This window comes from Micropterus salmoides, unplaced genomic scaffold (genome assembly GCF_014851395.1).
Source record: "Micropterus salmoides isolate LMB-PRFRI ecotype aquatic unplaced genomic scaffold, ASM1485139v1 Ms_hic_scaffold_4, whole genome shotgun sequence".
Lineage (NCBI taxonomy): Eukaryota > Metazoa > Chordata > Actinopteri > Centrarchiformes > Centrarchidae > Micropterus > Micropterus salmoides.
In genome coordinates, this window is record NW_024043372.1 from 27,204,971 (window position 1) to 27,227,808 (window position 22,838).

The following is a 22,838-nucleotide window of genomic DNA, read 5'->3' on the forward strand; positions in this document are numbered from 1 at the left end:
AACTAGTGAGTAGTTACAAAGAACTTTACACACAAAGTTATTAATGGATTTACTTTACTGCATTGCTTTGCCTGCTTTCTTTACTTTTACTTGTGCCATTGCTACATGTAGATGCATCACACCCACTAGCTGTTACAACCCTTTGCAGTCAATTGAAATAGTTTTCATGTCAGTTAGCCTCATTAACAAGGCCCGGGTCCACCACTGACACTCCCCCCTTTCAAATAATGCACATGTAAATATCACTTCATTTCATATCATGCACGAACCTGGCACATTGCATATATTTGTTGTTAATTGTTAATCGTTGTTGTTTTATTGTTATTTTTATTTTTTTATATTGTCAATTTCTATATTTATGCACACAACATCCTCTTCCGTTGCAATACGTCTGCACAACACAAACCAGAGTAATGCGTTGTTCTCTCTCTGCAAATAGTAGTATTCTTATGTAACTTGCATTTGTTTATTGCATATTTATATATTTCTACATCTATTTATGTCATCTGTATGTATGTCTGTGTGTAGCACCGTATCACCAAAGCAAATTCCTTGTATGTGTGAAACACATACAAGGAATTGGCAATAATGCTGATTCTGTCACCCCCTTCTTTGTGTACAAATGCTGGATGGTTGTTGTGCTTTCAGATGCACTAATTGAGGAGGAGACAAGCCTGGGCTGTTAGGTGAGGGATTCCCCACAAGGTAAATACAAACATTACCACAGTTTAGCAGCAGCAGGGACCTGGCGGTTTTTAACGGTAGAAATGCTGCAGCGGATGCTGTAACGTTATATGGATCAGAAGTGCCCAACACTGGCAGTTTTTGTGTTCATATCTTTCTTTTTCTTAAGTTGAGAGGTGATCCAAATAAAATTTAACTGCTTTTGTGGCTTCTCTACAGGGGAGTCGCGGTATGAGCCGCTATGTTGGTCTGTTGTTTTGCCCTCCAGGTCACTGCGCATGTCACGTGACTGAAAGCTATGAATATGGTGATCTGCTCAGCAAACATTGTTCTATAGTGCCTCTAGTGGTAAAAAACCTCACAAGGTACCTTTAATGTAAGGCTTTGCTGTGGAGTGTTTAAGGCCTTGTTCAGACTGTCAGACCAAATCAGTTTTTTGGCATATCCTGATTATATCCAGGTTGATTAAAGAAAATCTAGATTCATTCACATTTGGAGGTGGTTTGAAAAGATCTTTCAGTCGGATGTCTAAAGATGGGTCTCAGTCCGGACGCTCCGGATGCTCAAATCGGATTGAAGTATTGCAACGCGACACACAACGACAGCGTCATATCCAGAGTGATGGAGTGCATCAGAGCGGCTGAGCAGAATCCATGCTGGGCGCTGTCAAGTCACGTTTCAGAACTCCTCCGTCACTGAGTTTGTCTGGTGCAATGAAAGAGTTCTGCACCCCAACTTGACAGCGTGATTGTTTGGTGGGTGAGCTGATGAATCTCCGTTTCTCATACTTCCGCATTGGAAAGCCACTTTACCAGCATACGTAGTTACTGTCGTCATTACTACAGCAACCCTTGCAGATAAGTTGCCAATGTCTGGATACACAAATCCGATCTGATCACTTGCAAATAACAGTGCGGACAATCTGTCTTAAGGAGAAAATCTTTGCTTTTTTCTTTACATATTTAAGATGTTGGTCTTGTTTATGCAGTTTGCATTATCACTCTGGGAAAATGAGGCTCATTACTGCTCCAGGCTCATGAATACTACAGGCGCATTAGATTATGGCTGCAGGCTGCCAATTATGTTTCGGGCATCATTTTGTGTCTCAGAGGATAGGTAGTTTCATTTGATTTCTAGGAGCCTTTCTCATATAAAAGAGGGAGTTGTACTAGTATTAACTGAATCACACACACAAACACACAGATCTGAACTTACTGCAGTATACACATACACACATGGACCACACAGTTGACCTCTGGCTAATGAAAGATGAACCCAGTGGCAAAGCCCAAAATGATGCTAGGAGTGTTTGAGGTCAGACATTTAGCCTGCACCAGAGCCTTGAAAACCCCCAGGGAGCCGCAGCCTCTCTAATCAAGTAGAGGTCAGGTTGAGGTCAGTTAAGGTCACTGATCAGTCGGTGGCACACATCCAGTAACTATCCAGATATTGACACTGATGGTCACCATGTGAAGGAAGATAAGATGGGCAGAATACTTTTCACTGAAATTAAAAGGCCTTTACAGAATATTATTTCATTATTATTTTCTTATTTAAATATCAGAGAAAACACAAAGCAAGAAAAAAATAAAGTACTTAGTTTTAAAAAGGAAGTTACCTGGCTGCCTTCAGATTTGTTTGCTTACTATAGGCTAATACTGCATTTTGACTAGTATTTTGGCTAGATTGTGAAAAACTCACACTAACACAGAGTTGTGACTGCACAGCCAGTCAACTTCGGTATCTAGTTTTGAAAATCAGTTATCAGCAACTTTGAATCAGGCTGAATCACTAAATGCATCCAGGTGTGATCGATCAGGGGGAAAAAAGACTACAGAATGGACAAGGAATAGCTCTGTTCTTCAGAGGATGTCCTATACAGTGTAGTAGGTTCAACTGAACAACAGCAGTCCTCCACAGGGAATAATCACTTTGGTATTTCTGCTTGTGTCGCACAGACATTTGTCACTAGAAATAGTCTACTGCTTTGCGTCACACCAGGCTGCAATGGATGTAGGCTATAATATTTAATGACAGAGTGCAACGGCATTCTAAAATTAGGCTCTGTTATGTGCTGTCTGTGGGATGTTTGCCCCTAAAATGCTCATCATAAATCAAATATGAAAAAATACTGCCTCACATTAAACTTGTGAGCATTAGCTGTTGGAGACATTGGCTTCTCTTAGTAAACGTTTGTCCTGCACTCTGATGTCTGCATATCACCTCCTGGTATAAACATATTTAAAAAGACAGAGCAAAAGCTCAGAGGGCTACCTGTTTTTACTGTAATTTGTAAAGCTATGCCTTTTTACTGTTAGTGAACAATATCCAAAATCATGTTTTGTAAGTGGGAAAATGGTACTGCTGATTCATGATATGGTTTCCTGGAATTGTAATGCCTTAGGAAGCATTTTTCTAATCTTATCTGTCCTTTTTAATTGAAATGCTTTATCTCTCAAGATGTGCCTGTTTGCCTATCTCGAAAATTGATTTTGCAAATAAATGAAAAAGTTGTCACGACAATAAGCACTTTTGAAGACAATGAAACACATTAATAGAGTGCTATAATAATTTTGATATTCACAAACTCATAAACTATGCAGGCCAGTTCAAATCCACTGACACAGCTTTTGCAGGCATTATTAACCTTTAGAACAATTTAGCATGCGTTTTCTGTGTTAGACGTTGACTGTGAGACACATTAAATGTGATTTGTTGTGATTACTGAAGCTGATGAGCCGTCTTTGTGTTACAGGACTTTCTCCTCTCTGAGCCTGCTCTTTCCTGACCTCAATAAGAAACTCTTCAATAAGGTACAGTGCACTTGGACCTCTTTGTTTCTCGAACCCTCAGGATTATGATATTCTTTCTTCATTTATTGCCATCATTAGCATCTTCTACCCAGTTGTCACCGGGACTAGAGAGCCAGTACTAATGAGACAGTGGCCTGCTTGATGTTGTTGCTGGATATGTTGAAACGGCTGATCTGCCAGGAGAAGCTGCTAATAGGCTACAGAAAGACAGCATGCCTTGACCTTGTATAGACTGAACTACGATGGATCCTGAAGGCATTTAGACTGAATGTGTAGCTGTCAAACAGAAAAACAGTATGAGGTTGTGGGAGGCAGAACTTGTCCTTTGTGCAGACTAATACATCTCTGAGGGCTTTTGTTTGCTCAGGCAAAAAACTGATCAGAATAGAAATGTCATTGTATCTGATGTTAAATAGTTTGAATGCAACATGCATACAGTAAGTGTACCAGTCCTGTATTGTTGCATGGTTGAAAGGGTATGTTTTGTCATGCAGACGCATGCACAATGTTGCCTGCAGAGCAGTGAGGGCTGATGGAACATAGCCTCGATTCTCAGCATCATGAGTGTCCTCTGTGGGCTTCCCTGAGGTACAACACTGGACTCTTGATTTCACACTGGATTAATTTCATTCTGAACACAAATCTCTGATGTGATACTATCCATAGGAGCACACTGTCGCTCATTCTATGCAGCAGAGAAGCATTGCAAAGGAGCATGGGTTTCTTTACGTATAGTATACAGCCACTTGTGCTTTAGATATGCAGGCAAAGAATTCTTAGGCATCTTTCCTTTTACAGAGACTATAATGGCTGAAAGTAAAATCAAGTTGTATGAGGCAACAGTCAAATATTCATATAATGTTGTGCATAAAAAAAAATAAGAAACAGTGTTGGGAGGAGCTATGATTGTGTACTTTGTTGTTAAATTTCCAGTCACATTGATAGCACCTCCTTGATTTTTGTACTCAGAGAAACAAATCAATATCCTTTCTGCAGCATTAGTGATTTTTTGCTCCACTGAGCTGCTCGACATATGAACAAAACAGTGACCCATTCATCAGGGCACACCAAAAACATCAAAGGGTGAAAAGTTTAAAAGCTTAACTTTTTTACAGTCTTGGATACAAAAAAAACACTTTTAATACATTCTATAACAAATGTTGACCACATATTGATTGGATCAATATTACCTAAAATAAAACTATACTGTGGGGAACAATCATACATGGACAAGCGTCTGAGAGCATAGACCCCTAGTGAAATAGAAAGTCACTTTTTCACCCTGTTGACTGGTTATACATTTACTTCCTGGGTAGCAATGGTGAATGTATACCTCATGTTGTAATGGTGACCATGAGTATAAACTTCCACCAATAAAACCACCACAGATTTTTGCAATGCCTGAAAGTCGTTCATATTTTTGAATGATCCCTTCACACATGTTATGTTTGAATAGTCTTTTCATAATGGAAAAACAACACAAACAATAGAGATTATTATTATTATTAAGCAATATCAGAGATAAAACCAACATGACTACTATATATTACTTCACTAAAATCTTTTTATCATTCAGCCATTTAATTTCGTATTCATTTGTATTTGATAGGGTTTATGAAAAGTGCTTTATGTTTTGTATCAAAATACTTTAATGTTTTGTATTTTGTAATTTAAAAATACTGTAAAATACTTTGTGAAAACTCTGTGATAAGATCGTAAAAATGCTTCCTCTGATTGGTGCTTACACAGTAATTTGCCCCGACTTGTTGAGATCAGAACAGAAAATTGTTCCAGACCCAAACAAGAAGGTCAAAGGATCAGAATCAGCTTTATTTGCAAGGTATGTTTACACATACGACGAATTAGACTCTGGATTGCACAATGCTCACAATGTGCTTACTTACAATACAATAATAATACAATAATACAATATTAAAATCACACACAAGCTACAGTATAGAGAACACATATATACACACTATAAACAAAAACAGTATAGACAGACTGCAAGAGTGCAATGAGCAGAGTGCAAAGGATGCAGGAGTAAAGTTATTATCATTATTATGTACACGTCAGAGGTGGATGAGATATACAGGTACACATGTACACAGTGTGATGGAGCATAGTGCAAAGGATGCTGGAATAAATAAGTATTATATGCAGGTGTTATTTACTTGAGGTAGGTGGATTTGGTATACAGTATATACAAAATGACAGTATGAACAGCTCTGAAATAGAGAATGATGAATAAATAATAAGTGTTAGCCAGTAAACAGATGGCTGATTAGAGACAGAGTTACGGGGTTATTGCACAGGAATTGTTCCTGACACTGTGAGGCAGAAATCAGCTGTTCATCAGAGTGATGGCTTGTGGGAAGAAACTGTTCCTGAGTCTGTTGGTTTTGGTGTACAGTGCTCTGTAGCGCCTACCAGAAGCTGGAACAGATTGTGTCCGGGGTGAGATGGATCTGCAGTGATGTTTCCTGCCCTTTTCCTGACTCTTGAAATGTATAAGTCCTGAATGGAGGGCAGGTTGGTACTGCTGATTTTTTCTACAGTCCTGACTGTCCGTTGTAGTCTGTCCCTGTCCTTTTTGGTGGCAGATCCAAACCAGACAGTGATGGCGTGCAGAAGACAGGATAGCTGTGTAAAAGTGAATCAGCAGCTCCTAAGGCAAGTTGAGCTTCCTGAGCTGGCGCAGGAAGTACATCCTCTGCTGGGCCTTCTTGATGATGGTGACTGTGTTGGGCTCCCACTTTAGGTCCTGGGATATAGTGGATCCCAGATACCTGAAGGATTCCACAGCAGACACAGGGCTGTTTAGAATGGTTATGGGGGGCACCTTTGGAAGAGCTGTCTCACCTCCTCTTCACAGATCATGAGTGCAGGTGAAGGGTCAGCGAGTGGAGGTGACGGTGAGGCAGTGGGGGAAGATGATTGTTTGAAAATGGTGTTGGAGCGGAGGAGAGGTGTGACTGTGGGCTTCTCAAACCTACAGTAAAATCCATTCAGCTCGTCAGCCAGTCGTTGAGTACCATCAGTGTTGGTGGATGGTCTCCTGTAGTTAGTGTGTGTCTGCAACATTACTTTATAATTCCCACAAGATGGTGTAACTTGTTAAATGCACACAACTGTGCCTTATTGTCATTAACAACAGTGTGCTGCAACACAGCAGATTGTCAACTTCTCGTGTTTGTTGTAGCTCAGATGATGAAAAGTAGGCCTTTCATTACCAAACACCAAGTAACTAAATTAGAATACAATTATCAGGCATTAGCAAAATGTTAGTTAAACATTACAATGTTGGTTACTTAAAAACTAACCTTATTCTGGGGATCACAGGGATGTGTGAATATTTGATCTGTTAACTGGTCAGCTTTATTGCATGACTCATGCAGAGAAAAGTTCTCAAACATTGTCCTCTTAATCAACTGTCAGTGTACTGGTGAAGGGACAAGGGATCAAAAAGGCTCATAGATAGAAGTGATTTCATTTCACTTTCACTTTATTTTGATACACTTAAAATTAAGTTATTGTGTATCTTATTTTAACTTTCCCCATACCCGGTAGCAGCAATCCACAGACAGAAGGAAAACGACCGTCAATGAGAGATAGAGAGAGAGAGAGATCTATGCTCCTCACCTTGCTGAAAATATAAATATTACATTTTATTTGTTTGTGATGACAGTTTTCTTTAGTTTAGTTTAATGTGCTCCAGGCACTGAGGATCTGTGATGCATTCCGTGACCCTTTATCGACCCCTGATCTGCTGGAACCCCACCCAATTGCACTGTTTACATATTAGGATACTTCAAGTGCCTCCCTGCACACCCTTTAGTACTCTTAAGGAATTTGAACTTAATTACTCACCCGAACGGTCCAGACAGTATTGTTGTATAAATGCATTTTCACAAATAAATGGTCATACATCATATTCCATGTTAATGTTAATTAGATATTAATGTGTTTAGATGGTGATAGTGAACGTGAGTTGCATTGACGACATTCCAATTCATTGTTTAATTTTGAGTGTAGCACTGCATATGCATAAAACATTTAATTTGAAATTCAAATGATAACCTACATGCTAATTATGCAGTTTCTGTCTGTCTTAGATAACGTGTATGTATTTATCTTGCGTTGTTTATGTAAAACATTTCAGAATGTGAGACTGCAAGGACAGAGCCAAAGGAGTGTTTGTAATTATGCAGGAGAAGCTATACATAAGCGCATCAAATGTTTGTGCTTTTAAACTAAGGTGAGTTTACTATCAACATGCGCGGTTTATCTTTTTTTTCTTTTCTTCTGCTGAGAGATACCTTCACATAATACTGACTACCAGAAATATCTATTTTTTCTGACAATATGACATTGTAGTACATTTGGTTAATTTCTTCACAGCTTGAAAAGTATTCATCACTAAATGCCAAAGAGACATGCTGTCCCCAAAGCTCTGGTCCCATTGCCTTCATTCAGCCCACAATCAATGTGTTCTTTTCTCTCCTGAGAGTCATGGTGTTACATTTTATCCATGATGAATTGTTGATGCTATTATGTTTCACTTTAATATATCAAGGGAGACTTTTCTAATTCATCTTCAGCACACAACAAAAACAATACCGTTCAACTGTCCAAATGAATTGTTTGTTACTTTGCTAAGTAAGCCTATCATAGTGATTGTGATCAGTAAAATAAGCAAAATATCTTCATATTCCTTGTTCCCAAAGCTCAAGATTTTGTCTTCAAATTGTTTGTTTTGTCTGACCAACAGTGCAAAAACCCAAACATATTCAGTGATATAAAAGGGAAAAAAGCATGTTTGCTTGATGAATGACAATGGTTCAAAGATTAATCGATTTTCAGATTTTGTTGTTGATACATTTTCTATCTGCTAATGTTCATCGATTCCTCATTCCAGTACTATTACATCAATATATAACATATTACATTTAACTGTTAATAGCATAGGATCAAACTGTAAAAATAGCATGTAGCATTACATAAACTTGATTTGATTTGATTTGAAATCTTTATTTCGAACATGCAAGAGAAAGTATATAAAAAATAACAATAAATTAAAAAAAATATATATATATATATATAAAATTAAATAAAATAAACAATGTTTAAAAACAACAGATGAGCAGCAAACAAAGTACCCTTCTTTCCTGTGTTAACATACTTCTATCACATGTGCAAAAAGGAGTAGGAAAAAGTAAAACTTATGTACTCCTACCTCTTTAATTCTTACATTCCTCCAATTTACAATATTTATATTTATTATTATTATGTTGTTATATAAATCCAGCAAAAAATACAACAACAAAAAACTAAACTAAACAACAAACAAAAGACAAAAAACAAACATAAACAAAGGAGCACTCCTACTTTTACTACAGTACTTCTCGATACCTCCTGAAAATAAAACTTGTCAAAAGAAAAGTATGCAAATGCTGATAAATTCTTTGCTTATCCATAGTGTACAGTGTCTAAGACTTGTATTGCTAGTATTTACACTCTATGCCAGAAATACTTTCAAATACTTTTTTACTCCCTTACTCTCTCCTCTTGTTCTAAACTTGAGTTGATTACACTCTAGTTTGTGACTGTGAAAAAAATGTGTCTCCCAGCTGTATACAGAAAGGCCAGGACCAAAGCTGCAGCTCTGCAGAGGATTTTTCTCTCTCGTGAGAGCACTTTGTTCCATTAATTTGCATAGAGGTATTGGCTTTGCTTTAATGAAGTTTCAGCACAACTCCTCATGCAAAAACTTGTTTCTAGAATGCTAAATCTACCATGGCCAAAAGGACAAAAGTGCTGACACAACTGCAAGAAATATAGTAATAGTGTAATAGATGTAAAATCAATGATTCCTTTGTAGTAATAATTATTGTGTTGTATCCTGGAACATGGAGTCATTAGATACTGAAAGGCTATTGTATGGGTCATACTTGCTTTATTTGTGGGACTTCCACTAGGTAAAGTAGACTGAAGACTGTTACTCTTGGTGATCTTACTAATTTGATTGAATTAATGGGTTCAAGGGCCTAAAAAGATTCTGACATTGTTTACATGCTGCCCCAGAACAACAGTGTTGTGTTCCAATATTAATATGCTACAGTATATAGGCTCATTCCTGTCATTCTGTTCACATGCCGCCATCTCTCTCTCCGTGTGTGTGTGTGTGTGTGTGTGTGTGTGTATGTGTGTGTGTGTGCGTGTTTGGGCACACTGTGTCCAGTTTGTGTAGGCATTGCATTAACATGGTTTAATCCTCTGCATGGCTTATTGGATCCAAATCCCTTCCAAAGCTTTTAAAGCTTCTGCCTTTTCATTTCTCTCTCTCTCTCTCTCTCTCTCTCTCTCTCTCTCTCTCTCTCTCTCTCTCTACCTATCCTTCCATCGGACAGTGAAGGAAACTGCAGTGCTACTGTACCTTCTATGCATTTTTCATATCTGCTCGTGGTGTCATAACATATTAATTCATTGTACAGGTTTCCATTTTGGCCATTTTGGAATTTGATTCAAGACATAGGGAAGTTGGTTTCATGTGCAATGCCAAAAATATTCCATAGACATCCCCCAACTACAATTATCTCAAGTAACAATGGCTTGACTGCCTGACTGCACTCAATGAAGATGACACAACCCCAATGCCAATGGGTATCAATTTTTGATTAAGCTGATATTCAACAATATTGAATTGTATCTGCAGGCTAGTCATGTTTTTGCATAGGCAAATAGAATTGCAAATTTTGAAATTTCTTCCCATCTCGTTCAACTCTCTTGCAAGTGACACTTGACCTTTCAGACATGTCATCTCCTTATAATTGACCCTTCGCTAAGCCACGCCCGAATACACAGCTGGCCAATCGCAGCACAGTATAGGACTCAATCTAACTGAGGTCCGACACTTTCATGGATGCACCCCATTCACTCTAATGCAAAAGGAGTCATTTTCTAGCTTTCTTCTGCCGTATTTTTCCAAGATATGGTCAAATGCGTTCCTGCGGCACTTGTAATAGTCACAGCAGCAACCCAAAGAGGTTGAAAGGAGAAGTATGATTTATTCTCTTTCCAAAACCTAAAATAAATCCAGAAAAATGTAGGCTGTGTGTAGTTCCTAATGTGATGTTAGTTAGCTAACGCTAGCTAACTTCCTACTGAATGTAACGTTATAAATCCCTACTGTTCTGCTTTTTAACGATTGTAATAATGACTAGAGGCCTACCCAGCTTTACAGGAACAGTGTTGATCCTTAATATCGTTGTCTTTTGTCTCAATCATCGGGGGGTGCCGTGGTTCACTTGTAGGCCTACTTGTGTGATCGGTAGGCTTTAGCTTCTATATGTCTTTTTTTTTTCACGTCTATATGAGTCAGTCTGACAGCCTGAATACAACCTTCAAATGTATAATAATAATAATAATAATCCTTATTTGTAGAGCACTTTTCAAAAACAAGTTACAAAGTGCTTTAACAAGTGTAAAGAATAATACAAAAAAAAAGATAAGAGCATGAAAATTTAATATAAAATTAGTAAAATACAATAAAATAAGAGATAAAATAAAGTCAAATAAGATCGGGAAAAGCTCTCCTATAAAAGTATGTTTTAAGAAGGGACTTAAAAGAGTTCACTGACTCAGCCGACCTGATTTCCTCGGGCAGGCTGTTCCAGAGCCTCGGGGCCCTGACAGCAAACGCTCTGTCCCCTTTAGTTTTCAGTCGAGACTCTGGAACAGACAACAGACCTCTGCCCGAGGATCTCAAGGTACGTGCTGGTGCGTATGGGACTAAAAGGTCAGAAATATAACAAGGCGAGAGGCCATGAAGAGCTTTAAAAGTGATCAATAGAATTTTAAAGTCAATTCTAAAACATACTGGGAGCCAGTGTAATGAAGCTAAAATAGGAGTAATGTGGTCATATTTCTTTGTTCTGGTTAAAAGCCTGGCAGCTGAGTTCTGGACAGTCTGGAGTCGATCAATAGATTTTTGGGTTAAACAGGTGAAAAGGCTGTTGCAATAATCCAGGCGTGATGAGATGAAGGCGTGTAAAATGGTCTCGGTGTCCTTAAAAGTTAACATAGATCGAATTTTAGCTATATTTCTAAGTTGAAAAAAACATGATTGAACAAGCTTTGTGGTGTGCTGCTCGAAATTTAAATTACTATCAAACCAAACACCAAGGTTCTTTGCCACAGGCTTAATGTGATTTACTAGGTCCCAGCAGATGGCAAATCAAATACTGCCATCTGCTGGGACCCGATGACCAGGATTTCTGTTTTGTCTGAGTTCAGTTGGAGGAAATTATTTGACATCCATTTTTTAACTTCACAAAGGCAGTTGTTAAGTGAACTCAGCATTCCAGGGTCTGTGGATCTGACGGACAAGTATATTTGTGTGTCATCAGCATAAATATGAAAAGAAATGCCATGTTTATGGATAATATCCAAGGGGAAGCAGATACAAGGAAAACAAAATGGGTCCTAAGACCGACCCCTGAGGCACACCATATTTAACTGGACAGAATGAAGAGACATAGTTGTTTACAGACACGCAAAACTTCCTATTTGACAGGTAGGATGAAAACCATTCTAGAGCAGTACCAGAGATCCCCACCCAGTGCCTCAGTCTGTCTAACATGATGTTGTGATCAATGGTGTCAAAAGCAGCGCTAAGGTCCAGGAGTACAAGGACTGAGCACATGCCTTCATCAGCAGACATTAAAAGGTCATTGGTGACTTTAAGCAGGGCAGTCTCAGTGCTGTGGTACTTCCTAAAACCAGACTGAAACTTTTCAAATATTTTGTTATTTTCCAGCACAGTGAGTAGCTGTTTGGAAACAATTCTTTCTAGAATCTTTGCAATAAAAGGCAGTTTTGAAATTGGTCTAAAATTTGTGGGAGGGAGGGATCTAAACCAGGTTTCTTTAAAAGTGGGTTCACGCAAGCCGTTTTAAAATAATCAGGGACACAACCAGTAGATAGGGAGCTGTTGAAAACAGAGATCAAATGGGGCCCAACAGAATCTATTACTTTTAGTAAAAATTTTGTAGGTATTATATCAAGTGGGCAGGAGGACACTCTCATTTGTGATACTGTTTTTAAAAGCTCAGACAAGTCGATGGGATAAAACTGGTTAAAACTCTGTTGTTGCTGGTGAGGAACCTCTGAGTAAGAGGCCACGGGGGTAATAGAGGCTCTGATTGACACCACCTTATTGGTAAAATAAGATAAAAACTATTCAAAGTCATCATTACTTCCAGCTGAGGCACAAGGAGGGTTGGGTTTACCAGCTGATCCACAGTCTTAAACAGAAACCTGGGATTGTGTTTATGTGTAGTAATGAGTTCAGAAAAATAGTGTGTTCTCGCATCCTTAACCATTTTATTGTAGTTAATTAATAAATCCTTCAGACTGAGGTAATGGACTTGGAGATTGGATTTTTTCCATCTGCGCTCTGCTTTCCTGCATTCCCTTTTTAGGCTGCGAATGCTGTCATTTATCCAGGGTTGCTTACTAGCTTTAGACGTAGGCCTAACCTTTAGAGGAGCAGTAATATTTAGTGACGACAAGCAGATATGATTGAAGTGATCGACCAGATTGTTGGTGTTGGAATCAGACAGGTGTTGGCTTTGGCTCTGAAAGAATGCGCAAAACTTTGAAACACTTTGTTCATTAAAGATGCGACAACACACGGAGCTCGGTGAGGCGGCATGAGTAACAGGCGAATCGCAGCTAAAAACAATACATCTGTGGTCAGATATGGTCATGTCCACTAATTCCACAGAGGAAATGCTGACACATGCTTGGTAAAAACCAAGTCCAGTGTATGACCACGGTTATGTGTTTGCCCTTTGACATGTTGTTTGAAGTTAAAAGAAGTGGCCATATTTAAAAAGTCAGTTGCATTAACATTGTTGGGGTCATCAACATGAATATTAAAATCGCCACAAAGAACAATTCTGTCATAATTTAAAACCAGAGTAGATAAAAATTCAGGAAGTTCTGATAAAAATCCTCCAGGCGGTTTTGGGGGGCGATAAATTATAACAAATATGATAGGTTGCAGCCCTCCAACTTTAAGAGTGAGAACTTCAAAGGAGCTAAATTCATCACAGCGTACTTGATGACATTTAAAATTTTTCCTATACACGCTCACTAGCCCACCACCACGACCACTGACCCTCGGTTGACTAAAGCAATCATATTGAGGCGGACACAGTTCAGCTAGCTGGCTATAGTCATTCATTTGCAACCAGGATTCAGTTAAAAACATAAAATCTAGATTTGCAGACAAGATAAAATCATTTAAGATAAAAGTCTTACTTGAAAGTGATCTCACATTGAAGAGAGCCATTTTAAATGAGTTTGTTCTGGGTGCTGGAGTTGGTGCAGTTGTCCTAATCCTTAAGAGATTACTATGATTTCTGTGTGGGATGTGCACATTTCGGTTTACTGGTCTATGCGTGATGATGACAGGAATAGAAGTCTTTGGAACAGCGCTGGGAGCAGACGGCTTTACATGCCAGCAGGTGGAGACAGTTGTTTGTGGCAGTGAGCCAGAGATCTGTTCAGTGAGCGGTGGTGTGTCCAGGTGTGCTGCATGAATGATTAGTCATTCACGTAAGTCATGTGTGGACCGCACCACATGCTGTATGTGCGCAGCTAACATTTCTGAGCCCCGTTTGTTTGGGTGAAGTCCGTCTGTCTTAAAAAGAGACATTCTTTGCCAGAAAATATTAAAATTATCCACATAAAACACACGGTGAGCCCTGCAGGCGGACTGGAGCCAGTCGTGTTGGCCAAGGAGTCTACTGAAGCGGCCAGCACCGCGACCGACTGTGGGAATGGGACCAGAGATAAAAACGGACTTTCCGCACTGCTTTAAAAAGTTAAGAAGACGGTTAAAATCTAATTTTGTCAGCTCAGACTGCCGAAGAGCTGTGTCATTTGTTCCGACATGGACTATCACTCTTGTGATGGAGGTCGGGAGCGACGGCATCAGGTCCTGGAGTTTTTTTAAAATGACAGCCGTGGTGGCACCGGGGATGCAGTGAGTGGTAGCGTTAAAGAAACAGAGGTTTCTGGTTATGGAGTCACCAATTATTAGTGTGGTTGGGGAGAAAAGAGGACGAGGAGATGCTGGTTGTGGGGTTCCAGAGCAGGACTGAGCAGAATCTGCTTCAACACTGCGTGCGGACTGAGGATGGAGTGTGTGAGCTGTTGAGTGTTGTGTTGGAGCAGCAGTAACAGACCTGACAGAAGGGCTACCCGACGGTGCAGGGTAGAGACGGCCTCCGGAGCGTCTGAGCACAGCCTCCTTCAGGATCCTACGTCGGGAAGCGGAGGTTTTTGACCGGGATGACGGCCGCCGATCAAGTCCGGCGGCAGACCGGCGGCCCAGTGCAGGAGATGTAGCCGGTGGCGGAGATGCAACAGTGTCGGCAGGCACTGTGCGCCGAAAGAGATCCGTATCAGGGAGACTCGAAGCCGCAGGTGAATCCGCTGGATGGACCGGAGTGTCGTTAGACAAGGCTGCATAGCGGTTGGAGAGGCCGATGTCCGGAGGAGAGGCAGCCCCATCCGAGCCTCTCTTGCAGCCACGGACCACCACTTCAGCCCAAGTTGACTGATGCTTCGGAGTCGAGCAGGATGAAAGCCTGGGAAGACTAGAGGGGTCCCAAAACACGGTGTCCTGGATGTTAGCGGTTGCGCTAAGAGAAACAATCTGTTTGGCTTGTACTGAAGCTACATCCATAAAGCCAGTCAGCAGGGAATCTTTCTCTTTGAGTTCCTCTGAAAGTCGTCGGATGTCTTCCATAAGGTCAGCAATCTTCTTGTTCGCTTTCTTAAGGAGTGAGCAGTCCTCAAGGGGCAGAGTTATCTCGGCTTGCATAGTCACCGGAGCTTTGTTGCGATCAGTAGCGTTGATCGCGTTTTTACGGTCATCTATCTTAAAATCCATGTCGGATGACTAAAATCCTTAACCCACGTAAAACTTAAATAAAGTTAAGTTAAATAAAAGGATATAAAAAATGTAACGAAAAAAGTGGATTAAAACTGGATAAGAGTCCGGTTCAAGACGGAGCTTCCGACAGGTGGCTACAGACGCCAACGCATGCGCAGAGTGCAGATTAAGTCAGCAATTACGTCAGAGATCTTGTGACAATGCAACTGCAAAACTGTCTGCTTCTTTCTGAGATCGCTTTTTCCAACAAATGTGTCAATATTTCTCCAGGGAGTGCAGTAATAGGCAGTGGCAGTGCCAACAGTTTGTCAGACTTGGCAAAAGTAACTAAGGTGGCCGTGGCTTAGCGAAGGGTCAATTCATTCCTAAAGCCTATTACAACAAATGTTTCTCCAGCTAAATGTGATTCAACAAGTAAAACATGAGCGACAAAATTAACTAAAACATAATACAGTATTTCTCTTTTGCTCCTCTTTACTCGGTCAGCTTGACTTGGATTTACTGCTTCAATATCAATGATACTGTACTGAGGCTTGAAAACTCAGTGTTTTGAACCTTTTCTATCTTCTGAATTGTAATGCAGAGAGTCAAGCTTTCATGTCTTAATGTGGAGGCAGCTCCAGATGAATTATACATACTATGTGTAATCCATTTGGAGATGAAAGTTTATATTTCATGGCATATATCCAATGTATTGATGTATTTTTAATCAGGAATATCAATATACTGTACCAGTCTGAAATAAAACCTCAGTTATGCATTGTGTTCTTGCTTTGATTTGGGCAAACTTTGTGCCTGACTTTGAATAATTGCATTATGGTTAGATTTCTAGCTGGACTAATCAATGAAAACAATCATATAGTGTGGTACAATATACACTACTTAATACATTTAGTCTGTCACTCAGCAGCCCTGTGCTAAAAAATGTCCAACAATTACATTTAAAACTTGTGACGCAAAGCCTCTCTCCGTCGTTCGGTGACTCTCCATGACCCTGATTACCCCATTTCTCGCAATGAAACCACTAAAGTCCCTACATCTCACACACACACACACACACATCCATGATGGTTTTGTCTACGAAGGGATTGGAATAAAAATAGAAATGCATTTAACAGTGCAAAGAACTATTTTCTGCTCATCCACAGTGTGGTGGCCATTGAACAGAGAAAATTAAAATCTGCCCTGTTCCTCTGTCTTTCTCGTTATTAGAAATGTCTGACTTTGTGGGAAGTGTTTCTCAGACAAAATTAATATGGAGGTAAATGTGCCTATTAATAACACGTGTATTCTATTTTAATAACTTCTCAGACAATTACTGTGGGTCTTTAATATCCAGCATCACACAATGTAACCTAATTAATGTGACAGAGACAGATGCTTTAATTTCTCATATGTGATCTCATTCCAGATAATATTTGAAAAGAGAGATTATGATATTTACTATCGCAGAAAGGTAACTGAGAAAAGGCCTTTTGAAATGTTTAGAGTTCCACTAGGAGGCTGCAGCCAATACGGCAACTGTATTATAGATTACCAGTTTTCATTAATGCAAAAATAATTGAATCTTACAGGCACTGACAATACAGATGAGACATTTAACTGCATGTTTTCAAAAATAGGACTTTGTCATCAGTACATTAGTAGTGATTAGAAGTAGCAGTTTCATTCCTCTTTGCGTTCCAAGTGCATAATCAGAACCCTGCAAATTACATGAGCACACTGGTATTCAAACTACCTAATTCTGTGTGGAATTAATTTCAAGGGCCCCGACAAAGCTCTTATGTGAAGGTCATTTTTTTCACTTGAGTAATTTATTTATAAGCTCGGCTTTGTCTGCCACAGTTGGTGACTTTTATGGATATTCCCACAATATTGCTACTCTACCTGTTACTTTTAGCACTGTCGAGCAGCGCAATCGTGGAAGACTAGATGTATTTCACATTGAAATTTTAAGTGTACTTTGTCTCATGTCACATCAACCATAAACTGGCTTCTCATATGCATTTACCTGAAAGATGACCTCAGCACTGGACTGAGAACTGAATTTGATGTACTTCATCACGGTGAACGTTGCATGTGTTTTTTCACATACATGTGTTACTGCTGTTAGCTTGGTACCTAACGCACATGCATAATTCAACAGTAGGCTTTTGCTGCTTGTAATGACAGCCAGTTGTAGAGGAAAGCACTACGACTTAACATCTGAGCGCCAGTGACAGCAGAAGCCATATCCTGTCATTTTCACTGACTGCTTCCCCTCTGTGAAGCTCTCTTCATGATGTCTCACTCCTGCAACTACTTCTCCCTTTCTCATTCCCCCGATAAAAACTTGCCCCTCTCCTTCTTCTCTTTATATCTACTGACTGCTCTGTGTTTTTCCCTCCGATCTGAGAGACCATCTGGTCCTCTGTCCTCAGCCTCGTGTCTGTCTGCAGTATCTTTGCTCTCTGAATCCATTTGACAAGATTAATAGAGTGAACCTCAGACAGATATAAGCTGCTCATTTTGATAGGGATCGTAGGGAGGAGATAAGTTCAATGCTGGTCGAGAGCAGATGAACTGGCTGTTTCCTTTTTTTCCCCGCTCAACGACAGCTCACCCAGCTAATCGCAGGGTAAAAAATTATTTTAATATGAAAGATTACTTTTACTAAAATGTCACTCTGATGTGACGTTGAAATGTAGACATAATGCATTAAATGTGATTCATTTATCTTTAGTCAGACTAGGTCACAGACGCATCGAAACCACCCAGCTGGCAGGATAAACGTCACTGTCCTGAACTGAAGTCAGATTAACATGCCACCAGGTGGAATCCAGCTGGAAAAGCTGACTGGTTTGAGATCAGCTGTGTTTTGCCAACAGGGCAGAACTTGTGGACATTATATACATTATCATTATTAAGTTTGAACTAATATTGTTTGAGTCTACAACATCATAGGTATATAATGAAGACAGTAAGGATGTGGAGGTGTCAGTAAAAATAGTAAAGATAATATCTTTTTGTGATACATTTAGGGGAAGTTTAGGAGTAGTTCCCAAAAACTCAAGGCCTTTTAATATAGCTTATGTCAGGTCTAAACCAAAGAAATGCTGCCAAGGCACTTCCATGAAGAAGTAAGGGTAAAAGAAAAAACAAACAAGCACTAGGGAAAACAATAAATGCTGATGATTTACCTTAGCAGTGGTGTGAAATTGAGTTGGGTGAGGCTTAAATATATATTAATGTTGACTGTATATAATGTATTCAAAGAATATTAAAAGCAATGTAATGAAAATGCAACAGTAGCACTAGGGATTGATCATTTGACCTGAATTCACTACCCACAACCCCAACAACAAGTTAAACTTGGAAGTTTATTTAGAAAAAGTTTATTTAGAAAATATTTAATCAACTACCTAACAAAAAAAGCGCCTCCACCTTTGGCTTAGGCAACCACCCCGTGTGGCAAAGGGGAAAACTGCTGTAGTGTTTGATGTCCACTGGCTTATTATCTCCGTATAGACTGTGGTGCCCTGGTTTGGCTGCCTCAGCCATACAGGGAGTGCTAAACTTTCACCATATACTAATTATTATTCCTGCAATCAAACACATTAAAATAAGGGGTAAAAATTAATGGAACAAGCGTCTCTCAATATGTACTGTTTTGGTAGAACAAAATAGTCCAAGCCTGTTTTGCAGAAACCACTGTGATAGTTCAATTTAGTGTTTACTGAAATAATTGACAGCAACAGTCTCTATCACACACTGCCAGTTGCAAAACACAATATTGGGTAAGCATCACTCAGCATGAGAGTGTGTGACCGAATAAATGTCTGCCCTGAATTTGGCTCTTTTTATTTTTGTCACTGAAAATATGCAGTGATAATAGAAAACAATGATTGGGCCATTGAGAGTCAGCGGTGATAATGTCCTGCATCTGCATTATTTCAATGTGATCTGAGGCAGATTTAAATTGTGCTCTTTTACACAAACAAAATGCTTCACTTTTGAATATACTGCTGCAAACATGCCTGGCTTGAATGTGTTATTTGCTAGTCTAGCAAATTCGAGACTACACTCTTTTTTGGTTTGTCACAGCTCAAGATGAAGCAACATCTACTTACGAACACTGGTTGTATGGGTGCAGTGGTGGTTACAAGAAAACGCAGCAATATTGCCCTCTTGAATGCCCCTTATAATGTGGCCCCCGTAAATAAAACAAGATAATGTGCCCTTTATGGTGGCCCAGAGTGCAAGAAAATTTGATGCGGTGCCTTCTAGAGTTCCCTTTCCATAGAAAAATTGTCATGCAGAGCCCTCTAGGGTGTACCTCTGTATGAGTAAATGTTGTAAAGTGCCCTACAATGTGCAAAAAACATGATGATAAATTTTGTGATTAACTATTGCTGAAGCAGTGCTGTGAAGTGAAGTTTTGTTTCCAGGGGCGCACAAAAATACAGATCTTCTATGCTATTTTTTGTCAATGCTCGAAAGACATGAATTTCCCACAAATACATGTCACTGCACATCGTTCAATTTCTGCACACTGTTGCCCCACCACAAGGGCACCAAGCTGGTGCCCTTTTTGTTTTTTTCGCCCCTGCCCCTCAGAGAGCTTGAGTCCGCCACTGTGTATATGTACCAGGTATGAGCAGTTCAACAAATGTTTGATTTGTTTTCTTTTTTTATTTGACAAAATAAAGTGGATAGCAGAATGTTCTTTCCTATTTCTTTCCTATTCTTCAGTGCGTGTTCCCTTCATTTTGTCTTGCGATTCTTTGTGGGGGTCTGAGCCTATGTTACACATAATCCTCACTCTCTGCAATAGAGCACAAATTCCCTCCAAAAGTTTTATTACATCACGCACAGCTCATCCTCCTGGGAACATGAAGATCTGACATTCAAACCTAGTGCAAGCTCTTCTCATTAGTGACATAACACACACCCTTTGGACAAGCTCAGCAACCAGGTAAACTACACACAGCAATGTGATGATTGTTGCACGATGTTAACATTTAACTGTTGTTTTGTGTGTTTACTTGTCCAATTATAGTTTCTACCCCTCCAGACAGATTCTGTTTTCTATCACACATCTCTTAACCTCTACTCACCCTCCACTTGCATTTTTTTTCTTAGGGCAGACCAATTCATCTTACATGCTAATTAACGAGGCTGGTCTCAATTAAAGCAGTAATGGAACCATATGGAAAAACCAAAGTGAGACACATTATAGACACAGTTTCTTTTTTATCCTCCTATGAAGACCTATTACTATTACTGAGGGAAGCTTTGTTTTGGCTATGATTTATTTTAGTTGTTTGGTGAAGAAAAAAATTCCATGCATGTGCATAGGAACCCTGTATGTAACCTTACTGTAAGTATGTAAATTAACTAACTTCAAAGTCCTATCCAGATAAGTGAAATGCAGCCAGTTATTGTATCACATTCACTAATAGCCTACTGCAAAATTGAGTGATGAAGTCACACCATTATTTGCAGTTTGTGAGATAAATGGGGCCATGCCAAAAATAGAGCACTATAATGCATATTATCAGATACTCCCACAGTTCTTGAAAACGGGCAGATATTTATTTTTCTGGCATACAATGTCTTTTTTGCGGCATTGCCTTCTTCTAACTTGCCACTCTCTGATACTGAATGTCTTTGCCACTTGACAGGTGACTGTGTCTGGACCATTTATGCAGTAAAGTTGTTGTATGACGCTTATTTCCTCTCATAGCAGCAAAACAGGTAATATGAGCCTGCAGAGCCATGACATATTATCATCTACAGTTTTAGCAAACAGTTGCTTTCAGACATGGAGCAACATTAGTGTTCATTTGGTGAACACTGTTGTGTTTGTAAGCGAGTTAGTAATATTCACTCTCCTTTTAGCACTGGTTTTAAAATGTTTAGCCACTGAGGGTTATAGATGATGATGAATGTATCCATTGCCACAGTCTGAGCTCAACGTAATACTGACCACATACACCATTTTTACCAATCAGCCATAGAGTATGACAGAGAAATGTGGCCTTATAGAGTGATCATGCACCATAATATCTTTCAAGTTGCACTAAGATGGAACATTTGTGGTGCCTTAACAGTGTCTGGAAGTGCCAAAGTTTTTTATGGAAAATGACCCCATTTCAAATATAATTGAACTTGGAAAAAAAGTTAATCAATTAGCTTTTATACCGTAACTTTTATTAATAATTTAATGTATTGTTCATTGCTGAAGGACACGTCATATCACTTTGCTCTCATTACTTTTTCAGTAACCCAGTAGTTGATCAATGTGAGCATTTCCATGAAAGGATACGAGTGAAATTCTTTCTGTGTGTAAGCATGTAATGTGAATGCTCTGTATTTGTAAAGCGTCTTTCTAGTGTAGACCACTCAAAACACTTTTTACATTTACCCATTCACACACATTCATACACTGAGCCTAAGTGCTCAAAAATTCCACAATTTCATAAACATGCACAGTATTATTATTGTTACTCTCTTAGAAAGACAAGAATGATGAAAAGACTATTGTGGCCTCAAGGCAGTGGAGGCTTTTCCTTGGTATTTCCATTTCATTAATATGTTAATGTCCTGGAGTTCCAGTTGCCTACCATGCATGAGATACAGTGATGCATGGGGCTGTGTTGTTGCCACTTTCCTTAAAATTGCAACATTGCTGTGGACAAGGACGTGGAGGACGAGAAAGAAATGAATTGATAATAGGATATTCAACAACAGATGTGGATCTATGAATATCATTTTGCATTATTTTGTATTATAGCACTGTATTACTGGAACCCCAGCTTAGTCTTAACAATGACAGAGGGTTACAGTGCTGCTCGAGAGCAGTTCCCTGAAAAACTGTAACAGCAGGCTGCTCACCTCCACAGCCCTTCAGGGAGGCAGGTTTTTATAGGCTTTTCTTCTTTTTAACGAGGAGACCGGGACTGTGCAGGTAATGGGCTTTGTTCTGTGTCGGTTATTGAGAGGTGGGGAATATAGTACGCTATATTAATGCTCTGGTCCTGAAGAACAGAATTTAGGGACTTAGCCATGATAAGCACTGTGAAGTGGCAGGCTCCAGATTTTAGCAGGTGTAGCACTCATTAGCACTCCCAGAAGAAAGTGAAATTAAGATATGGTAATTAATGATGGGGGAGTAGCCTGAAGGTTCGAGAAGGTTAAGGAGGCTCATACTGTAAATACTGTATTACCCTCCCGAAACAGCTACAGTACTAAATGTGCAAAAAACTGAACTACAAGATGCCCCGGTGGAGTTGCTCAGTGACCAAACAGAAGAAGTGGGCATACTGAGTGGGCAGTAGTTAGTGTTAAATCTTTTTTACAGTGTTTTTTTTCTTTCTGTCACTGTCACTTCA

At 39.5% G+C, this 22,838-nt stretch overlaps 1 protein-coding gene across 4 annotated transcripts in view; it reads left to right on the plus strand.

Annotated features, from left to right (window-relative positions):
- dlgap4b (discs, large (Drosophila) homolog-associated protein 4b) overlaps positions 1–22,838 on the plus strand; it is a 135,670-nt gene that overhangs the window by 44,947 nt on the left and 67,885 nt on the right. For all 4 annotated transcript variants that reach the window (XM_038697200.1, XM_038697201.1, XM_038697198.1 and 1 more), the window contains exon 2: positions 3,440–3,497. The gene's annotated coding sequence lies outside the window, so the exon portion shown is untranslated. The remainder of the gene's footprint in view (positions 1–3,439; positions 3,498–22,838) is intronic.